The sequence below is a fragment of the Pan paniscus genome, chromosome 17 (genome assembly GCF_029289425.2).
Source record: "Pan paniscus chromosome 17, NHGRI_mPanPan1-v2.0_pri, whole genome shotgun sequence".
NCBI classification, from domain to species: domain Eukaryota; kingdom Metazoa; phylum Chordata; class Mammalia; order Primates; family Hominidae; genus Pan; species Pan paniscus.
The window spans coordinates 31,306,114-31,320,749 of NC_073266.2; the positions used below are offsets into that span (position 1 = coordinate 31,306,114).

At 43.4% G+C, this 14,636-nt stretch overlaps 1 pseudogene; it reads right to left on the reverse strand.

Annotated features, from left to right (window-relative positions):
- Nucleotides 1-521: 521 nt before the first annotated feature.
- Nucleotides 522-2,154, reverse strand: LOC100969751 (mitochondrial nicotinamide adenine dinucleotide transporter SLC25A51-like; annotated as a pseudogene).
- Between the last annotated feature and the right edge of the window lie 12,482 nt (nt 2,155-14,636).

The following is a 14,636-nucleotide window of genomic DNA, read 5'->3' on the forward strand; positions in this document are numbered from 1 at the left end:
AGCTACCAGAAATCTTGGAATTTTATATTGTTGATAGGAATATCACTTTGGAAAATACTGCTGCAGCTTCTTAAAGAGTTCATATATACTTACAATGCAATTCAGAAATCCAGCTTCACACAAAGATTTGCACTTGATGTTCAGAACAGGTTTATGCATAAGAGCCAAAAACTGTGGGTCATATAAATTGATAAATAAGAGGTATACTTATACAATGGAAAGCTTCTCAGCTATAAAAAAGAATGGACTACTGACTCTCACATCAGAATGGATGAATCTCAATAGAATTATGTAAAGTGAAAGAAAAGAAGATAAAGACAAAACACTGTATAATTCCATTTATTTATTTATTTATTTTTCCTATTGGAAACTTTTATTCTGTTTTGTTGATGCTTGAGGAAAACAGCTTTGCCTATAACTCACTGTGGCCTGGAGTCATGACACCAACTTATATTTGGCCAATTAAGAAAGAGGCCAAACTGCATTCTTCTTAGAAGTTCTATTCAGTTAATAAATGGCACTTAACTGATTTTTTTTTCATATAACCTTAACAGGAACTCATAAGTTGCACTGATTATGCCCCAAGAGATAAGGGACCAGTGGTAATTCAGATGGGCACCTCTGAAAAGATTTATCAGTTTTCTGTCCCGTTCCAGCCAGATTTTTTGGAAAACCTTGGGGAAAGACTGAAATTCCCCACCAGGCTGAGACTGTATGCTAGTTTTTACAACATTAATTAGAAAAAACAAGAATCCCAGCATGGCACCCAACAGACCTCCACAGAGAAAATCATTGACCAAATGAGCACTATGAGTCATTGAGGTAGGCAGATGCTCCTTAATGGGACCTCGAAGGCCGAAAAACAAGACATTGTTGAGTCCATTCTGGAAAAGAATGGGCAGCAAGCCTCGATAACGCTCTCCAATTCTATGGCATTTCAGTGCCTTGAAAGCCTGATAAGTGCTGGTAAATTTGTCATGATGCTTGTGGTCTTGAAGCAATGTCTGAACTCTTTGCAGTGGAGTGAAAATTGCTTCTGTTGTCCTTGCAAGCACTGCCGCCATGACACGGGTTGCAAACTCTGGAGCACTGACATATTTGTGGAGAAGGCAGGATAAATCCTCATACAGACCAAACATAAGTGCAAGTGTCGTTGTCTTTTGCATCAATTAGGGAAGGATTCCAGGATACGAGTTTCAAAATCCATCCCTTCTCAACTGAAGTATTGCATCCCGGGTTTTGATGCCATACAGCTGTTGTTGAAAGAGGACCTTCTGAATGGGAAATGTGATTTCTACATGTTGAAGGCTGCACAGCAGCCACACAAGTCATGCTTCATTTCACCAACATTTATAATATGAGGTGATATATCTTGTTTTGAAGAAGTTAGTATTGGTGGCCTCTTTTCATGAGCTTCTGAATCTATCATGTTGCTTAAGATCTTTCTGGGGCTGGGCACAGTGGCTCACGCCTGTAATCACAGCACTTTGGGAGGCTGAGGCCGGTGGATTGCCTGAGGTCAGGAGTTCAAGACCAGTCTGGCCAACATGGGGAAACCCTGTCTCTATTAAAAATACGAAATTTAGCCAGGCATGGTGGTGCGCGCCTGTAATCCCAGCTACTCGGGAAGCTGAGGAAGGGGAATTGCTTGAACCAGGGAAGTGGAGGTTGCAGTGAGCCGAGATCACGCCATTGCACTCCAGCCTGGATGACAGAGTGAGACGCCATCTCAGAAAAAAAAAAAAAAATGTTTTGCTAGGTGCGGTGGCTCACGCCTGTAATCCCAGCACTTTGGGAGGCTGAGACGGGTGGATCACACAAGGTCAGGAGTTTGAGACCAGCCTGATCAACATGGAGAAACTCCGTCTCTACTAAAAATACAAAATTAGCCGGGCATGGTGGTGCATGCCTGTAATCCCAGCTACTCCAGAGGCTGAGGCAGGAGAATCGCTTGAACCTGGGAGGTGAGCCGAGATTGCGCCATTGCACTCCAGCCTGGGCAAGAGCGAAACTCTGTTTCAAAAAAAAGAGATCTTTCTTTTTCATGAAGGACTTTTTTTTTTAACCTGTAGCACCATCTGAGCCTGGAGTTTTGCAGGATGTTAGCTTTTTGATAATGTTCCCAATTTCTTCCATTGTTATTGCTCTGTTAGTTTCTCTCTTCCGGAATCAATTTTGATAACTAGATTTCCCATTGCCAAGGCGTCCTGCAGGACGGTGAGTGAGCCAGGGCCCATGCAGGCACCTATAATTCCATTTATATGAAAAATGTAAAAGGGCTAACCTGTAGTGACATAAAGAAAGACAGTGGTTTCCAGAAATAGGTGGCTGGGAACTGATTACAAAAGACAGTAGGCAACTTTTCGAGGGTGAGGAAAATGTTTTCTATCATGAATATGGGGGTGGCTGCAATTGTGTACATTTGTCAAACTTACCAAACTGTAAACTTAAAATTGCTGCAGTTTCTTTTCCATAAAATATACCTCAATAATGCTGATTAGGAAAAGGAGCTTGTATATGAGCCAATCACTGGCAAACAGAATAGAATTACCTTGACCAACTTCAGTTTATCAATTTCACTCCCCCGGGGTGAAAAAGAGCTGGTCTTCCCTCAAAACAGCCTGGAAGGAAGATAGGGTTACAATCAGCAGTGTCTTCTGCCCTGGGTCATCTACATGCAGACTTTGGAGAACACAAATGCCCTTATTGAAATGATGGACTCTTCATCTCATAATTAAAATCCAGCCTTTCATAGTAGTAATTACCTATTGAACCAAAACTGTGCAGAATGTTAATGAAAAATAGCCATTCAATTAGAAGTCACATATCAAACAAAACCTCCAGCTCAACAAGCAGGCAACTAAGGAAGAGTAGATTAAGCTGCCCTGGAACAACTTGTGACACTGTGACCAACACATATGGTATGTGACCTTCTTTTAACTCTTCTTTTCCTTTGCTCCATATGGGTTATTTTATTTTCAATCCTTGGCTGCTTAGCTTATCCTTCTGGCTTTGAAGGGAGGTCATTGTTGGCCTAAATCAGAGAGGAAAGGCATATGCTGCTTAGCTCTTGAAATGTTTATTTTTCTCCACTACATATGTTTTGCTTCCTTCTCTAATGTCTGTACTGAAATTTAAGAAGTCTGCCTTACACTGATGGTTCTCATTACAATGGGTCTAAGGTGGTCCCGGCTTCTCCCTAGCATTTTATGTGTGAGTTACAGAGCTATGCATAACTTCTGCTCTGCTACTAGTGATGCATTATTGGTACTTAAGGAATTAAGGCACAGATTAAGATCTGGTATCAGCTCACTTGAAACATCTGATATTTAAGAAACTCAATCTGATAGAAAAATAATAGGTGCATTCTTTTAGATTCTTTAGGTCCTAGATACCTTAGGAATGTAGGTAATCAAAAAACAAACAAGCCTGGCCTCATTATCTCAGTCTCTTTTTTTCCTCAAAGCCCTCCCTGAGTTAATAAAGACGTAAAGCTGTGCCCTGGGCTATAAAGAAGGTTAATATGAGAATCTGTTTGAATAGCACTGTGTCTTGGAAAACTGTAACTAAAAGTATTGTCCATTATGCTGATAATCCACAAATACATTCACTCTTGAAATTATTTATGCTTCAGTGTTTGTCTCTGCAGATAAATGTCCATGTTTTCTTTCATTAGAACGTGAAAACCTTGCAGTCCTTAGTTGTCAGGAAACATAAACGCGAAACCTATCGCAGAATTATAATGATGAGTGTAGTGTAGATACAACTGAAATATTTGCTTTTGTAAATGGTCTCCGTCAGAGCCCCCGGCAAAGGCTCAGCTCTAGAGACCTGGGCCCTCTAGATAACATGACTCTAGACTCACTTCTTTCTTAAGGCCCTTCTTGCCCCTAGTAAAGTTCTCATTCCACACCTGGAATTGGTAATGCATTGTCTCAGGACACACTTGGAGAATGTCTGGAGCAGAAGGAAAAGAACCTCCCCATCCTAGCATGGATTAGAGTTTCCTGAATTGGGGTTCTCAAGAGAACCCCAAGCTGCTCCAATAATAAGCTTCCCTGTTTGCCGCAAACTCCATCTGAATGGCTACCTTGTGGAAAGCAGTCCTGATTGTGCTTTGGATGCTAGCGTGGCTTGATCTTGCCCATCCCTGTCTTTCTGGCTCTCCATTTCTTCTCCATGTTCAGCGGGAATTCCTAGACCTGAGTTCTAGCTCTCATGTTTCTCCCAGCAATGTCCTAGCATAGTCTACAAGAATTTCTCTGTGGTCCTCGTTAGCACTATTTTCCTAATATTTCTGGTTCTCCCCCACTTACAGGCACATAATAGGACCCCACTATCCTGGTTTCTTGAGGTTAGGTATGACCAGGTGATTTGCCGTGGACTACGGAATATAAACAGAAACTTTAAGAGCCAGTGTGTGACTTACTTCTTTACTTGCCTCAGTTGGAAGCATATGTTGAAACGAAGCTTCCATCAGCTGGGATCCCTGAGTTACAATAGTGAACGGAGCCCACTGCTAACCCACAATAATCGAGAAAGAGATCTCTGTTGTTTTATGCTTCCGAGGTTTGGGACTTGTTTGTTACCGCAGTATAACCTAGCCTATCCCCATGTTATGTCCTCCCGTGGGTTGGTCTTTAATTTTTCTGTTTTCCCGGTATTCTATAACATTTTCACATCCTGTATTTCATTAGATATTTCAGGACTTAGTTTGAATTTTTTTTTATTTTACACCTTATTATCCATCATTATTCTTAGCGACATCAACATCCATGTTTACAACCTTTAGCATCTTAGAATCATAGTTCCTGCCCACCTTACCTGTAGAACGTTTCTTCTTCATATCAGCAGTCACTAAATCAAACCTTTTTCCAAATTCCAATCTCCACACCCCTCTGCCTGGATTCATCTTGATTAAGCTACTAGAGGCATTAGGTGCCTGTTTCCTCATTGAAAAACAATGCTAATCAGCCTACCTTATCTCCTAGGGCTGCTGTGGGGATTCAGTGAGACAATGCACAAAAGCCTGGGCCCCAGTCTCTGGCACATTACATGTGCTCAGGAGCTGCTTGCTCTAATAATTATTGTCATTATGATGTACTGTCAGCAACTGCTCTCTACCACACTCAATAGACTTACTCTCCATTCTTGATATTTTGTTCTAATTCTAATTTTGTTTTAAATTTCTAATTCTTGATCTATCAGCTTCCTTTGACGATGGAGGACTCCTGTGTTTTAGCTCCATGCATCTGGGCTGTGGCTCCCCCTAAATCACTCATCCCTTAACCTGGAGTTGACTGCAGATGCGTGAAGGAGCTCAGGAAGGCCAACCGAAGAAGCATCCAACTGAGCCCATCTAGCTGGCAACCCACAGAATCATCTTGAGGAAAATAAATGATTGTTGCTCAAAACCATTAAGTTTGGGGTTGGTTTATGATACAGCAAAAATGAAAGCACACTTTTTAGCTCTGCAAACTCAAGCAGGTTAGCCAGCCTCTGTGAATCTCTGTGGTTTTACCCATAAAACGGGAATCATATTTATCTTGCATAAGCTGGGCACAGTGGCTCACGCCTGTAATCCCAGCACTTTGGGAGGTTGTGGTGGGTGGATCACCTGAGGTCAGGAGTTCGTCATGGCCAACATGACGAAACCCCAACTCTACTAAAAATACAAAAAAATTAGCTGGGCATGGTGGCAGGAGCCTGTAATCCCAGCTACTTGGGAGGCTGAGGCAGGAGAATCGCTTGAACCCAGGAAGCAGAGGTTGCAGTGAGCTGAGATTGAGTCATTGCATTCCAGCCTGGCAACAAGAGTGAAACTCCGTCTCAAAAAAAAAAAAAAAAATTGTCTTGCATACGAGGATTAAGCAGCTGGCATAGTAATGGCTCAGCAAAGGGCATGTCAGTTATCTTCTCTAACTTTCTGGCGTCCTCATCATGACCATTATTTCCTCCTTTGTCCTTTCTCCTTCCTCAAATGTCCCTACTCCAGCTCTCACGTTCAATGGGTCAATCATGGATCCCCTTTTCAGGGAAGGTTCCACCATCTTCTAGGAGCCCTCTTGTCTTGCCTTGCTTTCACTTCAGTTCTCCATGACCTTTCTCTGCACAGTCTCAACTTGGTGAGCTCCTGCATATCAGTGACTTTGAGATCACGCAAAGAAGACTCAATCCTCTGGCCTCAGCCACAATCTCCATCTGTCTTGAATTTCCAGCTGTTTTTCTAACATTGCCATTTGACTATCTGGTAACATCGAAATGACAACAATCAAACTGTGCTCATGATTTCCTCTCCCGTCGGTTCATCTTCCATCTAACCATTCTTTTTTTCATTCTCAGAAAGAAAATTTTAACTCAACAATTTCCTTGATCGTCTGCATCCAATTAGTCACTAAGTCATGTTTCTTCGTTTGAAATCTCATCTGATTCCTCCTTCTTCATTCTCACTCCACATTCCTCTTCTGTGTCCCGTACCTCCACCCACATGGCCACTTCCATTTCTCTTCATTCTGCTCTTTCTGTTTACTGCTAGCAGGTAGATTTTCATTAAAAAAAATTTAAAAAAAAAGATTTTTGTCTTGTTCTTGTGCTTAAGAATTGATAATAGGCTGGGTGTGGTGGCTCACACCTGTAATCCCAGCACTTTGGGAGGCTGAGGCAGGTGGATCACTTCAGGTCAGGAGTTTGAGACCAGCCTGGCCAACATGGTGAAACCCGGTCTCTACTAAAAATATAAAAAGTAGCTGGGTGGCTGGGCGCGGTGGCTGACACCTGTAATCCCAGCACTTTGGGAGGCGGAGGCGGGCGGATCATGAGGTCAGGAGATCAAGACCATCCTGGCTAACATGGTGAAACCCCGTATCTACTAAAAAAAAGTACAAAAAAATTAGCCGGGCGTGGTGGCGGGCGCCTGTATTCCCAGCTACTTGGGAGGCTGAGGCAGGAGAATGGCGTGAACCCGGAAGACGGAGCTTGCAGTGAGCCGAGATCACACCGCTGCACTCCAGCCTGGGTGACAGAGCAAGACTCCATCTCAAAAAAAAAACAAAAGTAGCCAGGCATGGTGGCCTGTGCCTGTAGTCCCAGCTACTCAGGAGGCTAAGACAGGAGAATTGCTTGAACTCGGGAGGCAGAGCCAAGATCATGCCACTGTACTCCAGCCTGGGTGATAGAGTGAGACTCCTCAAAAAAAAAAAAAAAAAAAAAAAAAAAAAGAATTGATAATAATTTCACATTGCCTCTGCCTCAAGCTCAAATTCCTTACCCCTGGTTTCTCCCTACACATATGGTTTACCTGCAGGATTCAAACATATCTCCCACATCTCACTAATTGCTCCATGCAAAGGGTCCTTTCTTAGTCCAATATCTTCATAGACAGATCCTGAAGCAAAGATGAAAATGCTGATGGTTTACGCTTTGAGACATGCAAATCCACGGCAACGAAGAAGAAAATGAGGAGAGAGACGGGGAGCAACCTAGAGTGATGTGTGACTGCCTAATGCTGCTTCAAGGGAAGAAACCCAGCATGGACTTGGCAGGCGTGTCTGCACCCTGGACTTGTCCAAGTGCGCTGCTAGGAGAAACTGGGCCTGGCAGATGTGCATAGTAGAGAGAAAAAGGAGAACTTCAGTCTAGCTCTCTCCCTCTTCTATTTCTCATTGGTCAAAATTCATCCCATGGGGAGTAAACTGACCCCCACTTCTGGGTTTCATCATCTGTCCCACTCTATTGCTACTTAGGGTGCCAGATTGTACACAGTGTGGCGTGGTGTTTCACCTAAGCCCATAAGTGTAGGAAGGAGGAGAAACTCCAATAACAGACAAGAAGCCAGACAGGAGAGCCCAACAGCCCCAGGGTGGGGGCCCATCAGATCTGCATCTCATACAGCCTGCCTATGGATCTGCTCCATCCAAACATTTCCAGTGTTGTCTCTATGCCCCTGCCAAAGTGATTCCCCACAACTTTTTCTGTTTTGTTGTGCCTTTCAAAATTAGACTTATCCTGCATTGACTGCTGGCTTTTCACCCCCTTCGTGGAGCTCTTCCTGTCCACCTGTGGAAGACAGGGGCCATCTTGCTTGTTGGCCAGCAGCACCCTCCTCCTCTCAGCACCCCCTTCTTTATCTGGGGGAGGATTCCCCATGGGTAAAACCTTGCTTTCCTCTTTCTCACTCCCAGCTCCTACTGTGGAAGAGAAGGGAAGGTCAAGGCTTCTTCACTGCCTACCTGGGGCACACAATATAAGCTCAGCCAATCAGTGACTGGCTCTCCAGGCTCTGAGCCTTGAGCTGGTGAAACAAAGATGCAGAGAACATTTGAAGGTCAGACAGCTCCGGGTGCTGCAGTCTGCTTCAGCTAGACTGTTTTTGGTGGGTGACCTTGGCCGTGGATTCTGCTGCATAGCATCTGTGACTCTCTTGGTTCCTGTTTTCCAAGCCCTCCTCTCCAAGTTCCCATGGATTCTATGATCACCATTCTCCCTGCTGTGACATCCCTCTGATTAACTTGCCTTTGTTTAAGGTGGCCAGAGGCAGCTTTTGTTCTTGTGACTTAGAACTGTTTATACTTAGCAGGTTGCATTACTTTCTGCCACCTTAGGACTTTTATACCATTTGGAGCTAGTTTATGAAACATGCTTAGCACAACGCCTGGAACACAGTAAACACACAACTGCAACCAAACTACATTATTGTCAAAATCAACAAATATTCGTCAAGTTTTAGACACTGTGGGGGAGTGGGAAAACTAAATAAACTTAGAAGGAGCATATGTGTCTTCTTTAATAGGAAAAGTATGTTTATAAAATCAACAACAGTTGCAACAGAGATTGTATTACAGAGGGCATCAGGGCCACAAGGGAGCAAGTGGTTGGTGAGTTCTAGAACAATCATAGAAGGCTTCCTGGGGGAGGAGATGTTTGATTTGGGTGCTGAAGAAAGACCAGGAATTCAAAGGTGGAGAAAGGAAGGGCTGGGCATCATATATAGTGGGAAACGCAGCTGAGCTCTGAAAGGATGGGGCTGCTCAGTGGGAGAGTGAACAGTTTAGGGTAGGGAGTGTGATTGCCTGGCAATTCTAAAGTCCCCTTAATGACCGTGGGCAGGAGTTGAAATCAGATGGGTCAGCATGATTCTCTAGCCACCTTCAGTGGCCATGGTGCAGTCCATCTTCTCCCATATTCTGCTTAAATCTCCAACTCCACCTGCACCATGGTGGAGTTGGAGATTTAAGCAGAGTAAGTGAGACAATCAGTGTAAAGTATGATTTGAAGATTCAATACATGATAACTGTTATTATCCTGTCATTACTACTTCTTTTTTTTTTTTTTTTGAGATAGAGTCTTGCTCTGTCGCTCAGGCTGGAATGCAGTGGTGCAATCTCGGCTCACTGCAACCTCTGCCTCCCGGGTTCAAACAATTCTCATGCATTAGCCTCCCAAGTAGGTGGGAATAGAGGCACCTACCACAATGCATGGCTAATTTTTTGTATTTTAGTAGAGACAGGGTTTTAGCACGTTGCCCAGGGTGAGCTCAGGCAATCTGCCCATCTAGGACTCCCAAAATGCTAGGATTACAGGTGTGAGCCACTGCACCCAGCCAGTGACTACTATTTCTAGCAAAAGATGTGGTTATTTACATTTTACAGAGGAGGGAAACTGAGACTCAGAAAAGCTAACTCACCTGTTGAAACGTCAAATCGCTAACAATTTCTAGAGCTACAATTTTAATTTCAGTCTTCTGACCTTCACATATCCAATGTGTTGCTTCTCAAGATTAAATGAGATCCTGTAAAATGCTTTCTGATGAAAGAATATTGTCTTTTCAGGCAACTGATCCTATTACTTAGTAACATCTTCTTCCTAAAATTTGAATATTGTCCTTGCCACTAAGCCAATGCCAGGTTTACGAGTTATTTAACTCAAATTTGGCTTCTTGATGATGAGTCTGGAGATATGTCGTAAAATGACACAAGTGCGGATCGAGAGTCAAACACGAAGAAAAGAAGCTCTTAGAGAACCTAAAGTGTAAAATATTGTAGAATATTTGCCTCCATCGGGAACAAATAGTAGAAGAAATTAGTAAAAAGTTGAAGGAAGGTTGGGTGCTGTGGCTCATGCCTGTAATCCCAGCACTTTGGGAGGCCGAGGTGGGCGGATCACAAGGTCAGGAGTTCAAGACCAGCCTGGCCAATATGATGAAAACCCATCTCTACTAAAAATACAAAAATTAGCTGGGTGTGGTGCATGCCTGTAGTCCTAGCTACTCGGGAGGCTGAAGTGGGAGGATCATTTGAACTGGGAGGTGGAGGTTGCAGTGAGCCGAGATTGAGCCACTGCACTCCAGCCTGAGTGACAGAGCAAGACTCCGTCTCAAGAAAAAAAACAAAAAAAGGCTGGGCACGGTGGCTCATGCCTGTAATCCCAGCACTTTGGGAGGCTGACGCAGGCGGATCACGAGGTCAGGAGATTGAGACTATCCCGGCTAACATGGTGAAACCCCATCTCTACTAAAAATACAAAAAATTAGCCGGGCGTGGTGGCAGTCACCTCTAATCACAGCTACTCGGGAAGCTGAGGCAGGAGAATGGTGTGAACCCAGGAGGCAGAGCTTGCAGTGAGCCAAGATCACGCCACTGCACTCCAGCCTGGGCGACAGAGCGAGACTCCATCTCAAAACACAAAACACAAAACAAAACTGAAGGAAGCTCCAATAATAGTGAGTGGTGTAATACAAGTGACACAATGACAAGTATCTTCATAAACATGTATTTCTGACTTTCTAGATAATTGGTGTCCACCTATAAAGTTCTTATTTTCGGGGGCTAGGCCCAGTGGCTTTGGGATGCTGAGGCGTGTGGATCACGAGGTCAGGAGTTCGAGACCAGCTGGACCAACATAATGAAACCCCATCTCTAAAAAAAAATACAAAAATTAGCTAAGCACAGTGGTGCACGCCTGTAGTTCCAGCTACTCGGGAGGCTGAGGCAGGAGAATCACTTGAACCTGGGAAGCGGAGGTTGCAGTGAGCCAAGATAGCGCCACTGTACTCCGGCCTGGGCGACACAGTGAGACTCCGTCTCAAAAAAATAAAAAAATAAAAATAATTAAAAAATAAAATAAAAAATTCGTATTTGCTGCTACTGTTGCAAACTTCGCTTTCGAAGCCTGACTTTCCTGTTGAAAGGCTGCATTGTTACAGATACCCAGCAGGCAGGGATGTCCTGCAGAGTACTGGGGACAAATGCTGTCTACATGTCAGTATGAACAGCTGTCTTCTAGACCCCTCCAATTTGGCTTCCTCTTCCTCTATAAAAGAAAAACACACTCACCAAGTTCCTTAAGGACCAAATCCCTGCCAAAACCAATTTTTAAAAGTCTTTTTAGTTTTTGATATAGCTGGTTGCTATTTTCTTGTAACCTCCATCCACTCCTTGGCTTTAGGGAGATGCCCTTTCCCAGCTCACATCTCCCCTTTGGGTCTCTAATGCTTCTTTCTACATAAATAAGAAGACAGATAATAGTTACTCTCTTTGCAAATGTCCAACTGCCTTTTGTAACCATGTGTTGAAAAGCTCCATTAGAGCCAAACATTATCGTCTTATGGCAACTGTACAACACTTTCTAACCCATGGTGATGAAGATGATATCATAGAAGGAACTAATTATCGAATGTTTACTTGATGCCAGGAACTATGCTAACAATTCTGTGTTCATTATGTCATTCAATTCTCACCTTTTGATATACATCTTATTTTTATTCCCATTTTATAGTAAAGTGAGTAAACTGAGGACAAGTTAAATAATTTTCCACAAATCACCCAATCAAGTAAACGTGAGAGCTGGTATTCAGTCCCAGGCAATTTGATTCCTGTATTTTTTAACCACTGCTTTTTCTTGCGTAATATCTTTGTTAAATCCTATTTAAATGTATTTTTTATATTATGCTCTGGAAATTCAGCTATGTAAATGTAAAATACTACAAGCCCCTTGAGAAGAGAGTAAATGTCAAAAGGCAAATGCTGTCTGGTGCCGTGGCACATACCTGTAGTCTCAGCTACACTACAGGCTGAGGCAGGAGAATTTCTTGAGGCCAAGAGCTCTGGCCTGGAGTGTGCTATGTCAGTCAGGTGTCCACACTAAGTTCCACTGCAGTATGGTGATCTCCCAGGAGTTGTGGACCACCAGGCTGCTTAAGGAGGGGTGAACTGGCCAAGGTAGGAAATGGAGAACATCAAAACTCCTGTGCTGATCAATAGTAGGACTGCACTGTGAATAGCCACTGCACTCCCTCTTGGGCAATGTAGCAAGGCATCATCTTTTTTTTTTTTTTTTCTTTTGAGACGGAGTCTTGCTGTCTCGCTGTGTCTCCCAGGCTGGAGTGCAATGGCGCAATCTTAGCTCACTGCAACCTCCATCTCCCGGGTTCAAACAATTCTCCTGCCTCAGCCTCCTGAGTAGCTGGGATTACAGGTGCACACCACCAAGCCCAGCTAATTTCTGTATTTTTAGTAGAGACGGGGTTTTGCCACGTTGGCCAGGCTGGTCTCTAACTCCTGACCTCAGGTGACCCACCCACCTCAGCTTCCCAAAGTGTTGGGATTATAGGCATGAGCCACCATGTCCGTCTGGCCTCATCTCTTTAATAAAAGAAAAAAAGAGTTTTAACTAAAAAATAAGAAAGCGGATGCTACCTGACATTCTCTATGGTCCTTAATGGAAGGTAGATATATTAATATAAAAAGGTGCATTAGTACCCAGTTTCAAGTGACAAAAACCCAACTCAGAATAGTTAAAGAAAGAGGAAAGTTTAGTGGCATGTGGATATAAGGAAGCGTTGAAAACCAAGGTGGTGCTGAGGCTCAGATAACCCCTGCCTTAAATAAAGGTCTAAGATGGTGACTGTGATTTGCCAAGCCAGAGGGTAATAGCCAGAGTGGGAGGAGTGTCCTAGGGACAAGGTCATGTTGTGCAAATTGGATATTCTTCTTTTTTTTTTCGAGATGGAGTTTTGCTCTGTTGTCCAGGCTGGAATGCAGTGGACGGAGTTTTGCTCTGTTGTCCAGGCTGGAGTGCAGTGGCATGATCTTGACTCACTGCACCCTCCACCTCCCAGGTTCAAGCGATTCTCCTGCCTCAGCCTCCTGAGTAGCTGGGATTACAGGCGCCCACCACCGCCCCTGGCTAATTTTTGTATTTTTAGTAGAGATGGGGTTTTGCCATGTTATCGAGGCTGGTCTTGAACTCCTGACCTCAGGTGATCCACTCACCTCAGCTTCACGAAGTGTTGGGATTACAGGCGCCCGCCACCACGCCTGGCCTGGATATTCTTCTGCTAACCACAGAGCCACGGGAAGGTGATTCTCAGAAAGTAAGTGGGAATGTGGTTAGACCATCCCACAGATGTTCTGTACAACATAGAAGCTAGGAAATTTCTATTAAAAATGTTCTCTAAGAAATGCTGTCAAAGGTAAAGACCTAAATCAAACGGTGATAAACGTTTTCATTTAATAAGGCAGTTCTGGGCCAAGCAAATCATGTGAGGCTTCTGATATTAATCATTTTACTCACGTGGTTCTATACTCTTGCAAACAAGTAAAAGCAATGGGATTTTGAAGAGTAAAAATTCCCCTGACATTGAAGCAGATATACAACAATATCTGAGGCAAAGAAAAGCCATGGATACCCAGAAAAAGAACAATTTTGTGAGAAATATTAAAATGAGAACATAATATCTAAATCAAAATTATTTCAAAGTTAAGAAATTCAGAATTAGTTAGAGGCATTCTACTCAGGCCTGGAACACACTGAGGATAAGATTTAGCTTTGAAGGAAGATTTGTTTTCTTTTCTTCTGAAACTGACTCTTGTGAAGTAGCTACTTCATTATTTAAGTTTCATACATTTCTATTTTTTATTTCAAAATACATAATCTATTGAAAAGCCATCACAATTTATTTTTGTTAACTGCACAATGGAGAGCCTGGTTATTCAGGTTATAGGATATTTTAGGGTAAGGCTAGGTTGTCTTTTTAAGGGACTCTAAAATACAATGGCTTAAATCAAATACTGTTTTATCTCTTTCAGCCATTAGGCAGTCTAGGCAGCCAGATGATTTTTTTTCACTTTTTTTTTCTTTTCTTCTTCTTCTTCTTTTTTTTTTTTTTTGAGACAGAGTTTCACTCTTATTGCTGAGGCTGGAGTGCAATGGTGCGCTCTCGGCTCACGGCAACCTCCGCCTCTCAGGTTCAAGCAATTCTCCTGCCTCAGCCTCCCAAGTAGCTGGGATTACAGGCATGCACCAACACACCTGGCTAATTTTGTATTTTTAGTAGAGAGGAGGTTTCTCCATGTTGGTCAGGCTGGTCTCAAACTCCTGAACTCAGGTGACCCGCCCATCTCAGCCTTCCAAAGTGCGGGGATTGCAGGTATGAGCCACAGTGCCCGGCCTGATGGCTCTTTCTCATAAAGTTATTAACTTTTCTTTCATCTTGTTGCTTCACCATCCTCCAGGAGTGGTCTTCACTTGTGGGGTTGAAGGAGTATGACAGAACAGCATCTGAGCTTCAGTTTAAGGTGAAAGGGGACACACCCAGTGTCTGGAGCAAGGAGGTCATGTTGAGTTGGCAGGGCCTCAAG